At 44.7% G+C, this 3,046-nt stretch overlaps 1 pseudogene; it reads right to left on the reverse strand.

The window, feature by feature from the left end:
- Positions 1-364: 364 nt before the first annotated feature.
- Positions 365-981, reverse strand: LOC102828340 (annotated as a pseudogene).
- Positions 982-3,046: the final 2,065 nt, after the last annotated feature.

A 3,046-nucleotide genomic window follows, 5' to 3' on the forward strand; every position in this document is an offset into this window, starting at 1 on the left:
TATGCCTGACTTGAGCTCATTTGTCTCGCTTACTCTTTTCTGTTTTTGGACATGTGCTAAGATCTTTTGTTGCTTTTTCTTATACTTTTTCAGTAGTTAGGTGCATTTTCAATGATTAAATGAATGTATGTTGCTGTGCTGTTAAGCTTCTCCTGCCTCCAAAACCTGAAGTCCCTCTATGTCTTTGTTGAGTTTCTTCTAGTTGTTCTGTCCTTTTTTTTTTTTTTTTTTTTTTTTTTAAGGGCACAAGCCTGTATTTTGGGGGTGTTTCTTGCTACAGGAGAAGGGGGCTGAAACCGCTGCTCCCCCAGCATCCACCTGTCCCGGCTTGTCACAGGAACACCCCTCCACCCCTCTCTGGAGGTCACCTGCACACACCTGAGGGCGCTTCAGCGCTGCCCTGGGATCTCCGGGGGCTGCCGCCAGTACCTTAACTCTTTTTCCAGATGGCAGCGCTGGAAGCTGGCGGCCGGGGTGTGGTGGCCAGGAAAGAGCACAGGCGTGGGGGACTTATGCCAAAGGGCACTGTGTTCAAGTAGGGCAGGAAGGGCCCGGTGCGGGTCTGGACAGAGCTTGTGAAGGGCTCCAGCATGGAAAGCTGCAGGACTGTCCCAGAAGTGGGGTAGGCCTCTCGGGGGCGCTCTGGTGCCGGCTGCTCCTTGTCCAGTGCAGGGGGCGTGGCAGCAGTGGGGCTGGGCTTTGCGCATGCTTGAAGAGTGAGTGGTGAGTGCGGAAGCGCAGCAGGCAGTTCTCACACTTGAAGTAGCCGTTGGGCTTGTAGTGCAGCTTGCTGTGCGCCATCAACTCCTGCATGCTGGGGAAGGTCTGGGTGCAGCTCGGCGCCGAACAGTGGAAGAGCCGGCCTTCCAGGGACTGTGTGGGGGGACAGTGGGTCCAAAGGTGTTGTGCCAGGTCCTGCACGCTGGGGAAACTGAGGAAGCAGCCAGGACTGGAGCAGGGGACCTGTTTCCCTGCTGGTGGCGGGCGTCATCTCGGAAGCCAGAAGTCCTCACTGATCCCAGGGGCTGTGCCAGGGCTGGGTCCCAGGGCAGGTTGGCTGCTATCCCCCCCCAGATCCTCCAAGTCCCCACACTGGTAGTGTGGCTGCATGGTCAGGACCTGGCTCCTCCCTCATGGAGGCGGTGGCCCCGGTGACCACAACTTGGGACAGTTCTCTGTCCATCACAGTGGAGCAGGCCTCCACGGTGGTGGGCATGTCTGGGCTGAGCCCCACAGGTCCCTCCTCCATCCTGGACCCGGTTCGACTTCTTGTTCCCGTGGCAGAGGCGGCATCGGCAGAGGCGCTGATGACTCCCTTGGATGCACCAGCTCGTGCTCACGTCAGCGCTATCTAATTTTCACCAGCTCTGTTATGTCCTTTTATGAAAGTGGTGTATTAAAACATCTCACTATTATTGTAGAGTTGTCTGTTTGTTTCTTCAATTGTATTTTGTACTCTTTCATTGGGAACATAGATTATATTATGGTTATGTCCTCTCATTCAATTGACCCTTTTAATCATGAGATCATAGCCTTCTTTGTCTCTTATGCTAGTTTTTGCTTTACGGTTTATTTTATTAGAAATTAGTATCACCATTCTTGTTCCTTTTTTATTGCAATTTGCTTGGCATATTTTTTTCCATTCTTTAATTTTTATTCTATTGTTGTCTTTGTGTGTAAGGTGTGTCTCTTGTAGACAGTACAAGATGGATGCTGTTTTCCTTTTTTTTTTTAGGGTCGGGAATCCTGTTTTCTTATCAATTTTGCCACTTTCTCTGTCTCTTCACTGGTGCACTTAATCCCTTAAATTTCAGTGTAATTATTGATAGGTATGAATTATTTGTTGTCATTTTGCTGTTGTTGTTGTTGTTGTTGTTGTTTTTTATGGTGTTGCTGGTGTCTTTGTACTGCATGCTTTCCTGGCTGAGTTCATTTTTTGCACTTCATAATTTTACTGTTTTCATGTTCTTCTTGGCTTTTCCTTTTCTTGATATATTGTGAAGTATTGATCTTCTTTGAAGTTACCCTACATTCTATTAATTTCTTCCTCCTTTTACATCAGTCTGTTTTATCCTAAAATCTATCTGACCTCTTCACCACCTGGCTCTTTGTTCCTACACTTTTGCCTTCTTTCACATTCTAGTTATTTTGATCACAGACTGACCCCCCAGATCTCTTATTTTCCTTCTTAAAAATTTTTTTTCTGCTCTGGACGCTTCGATCTCTAAATGGAGTTCCAGGTGGGATTGCCATATATGTCCATCTTTGGTTTTTGTCTGCTGTTGTTGGTTCTCAGTCCAAAGTACTTCATTTAGTATGTTTTGAAATGATGTTTAAGTTTTTTTTTTTTAATCCCTTAATATCTGCTTATCCTGAAATGTTCTGATTTTGTTATCATATTTGATTGACAACTTTGCTGGATCTATGATTCTTGGTTGGCATTTTTTTCCCCAGAGTTCTGTATACATCTCCACATTACGTTCTGGCCTGCATGGTTTCTGCTGAGAGATCCAAACTAAATCTTATTGGCTTGCCTTTGTAGGTAACTCTTCTTTTTCCCCTATCTGCTTTCATGATTGTTTGTATTTGATTTTGTTGAGTTTGATTCTGATATGTCTTGGTGATTTTCTTTTGGAGTCTGTCCTGCCTAGGGTTCTTTCAGCTTCTTGAATGCTTACTTTCTCTTCTTTTAGATGTTAGGGAAATTTTCTTCCAGCAGCTCATCAAAGATCTTTTCTCTGGTTTTCTTTCATTCTTTTTGTTCGGGCACTCCATTCACCTACTGGTTATTCCTCTTCACACATAAATCTTAGGCTTTCTTCTGATTTCTTTCATTCTTTTCTCTACTTGTTAACAATATTGAAAGCTTTGTCTTCAAGCTTGCTGATTCTGACTTCCATCACTTTAGTTCTACTCCATTGCCCTTTCTATGTATTTTCCATTTCTGGTATTTTAGTTTGGATCATCTGGACATCTTTTTGCAGGTTTTGTATTGTCTCCAATGCTATATCTATTTTGTTTGATTGTTCCTGTAGCACTTTTGTGA

Source organism: Chrysochloris asiatica, unplaced genomic scaffold (genome assembly GCF_000296735.1).
Source record: "Chrysochloris asiatica unplaced genomic scaffold, ChrAsi1.0 scaffold00167, whole genome shotgun sequence".
Lineage (NCBI taxonomy): Eukaryota > Metazoa > Chordata > Mammalia > Afrosoricida > Chrysochloridae > Chrysochloris > Chrysochloris asiatica.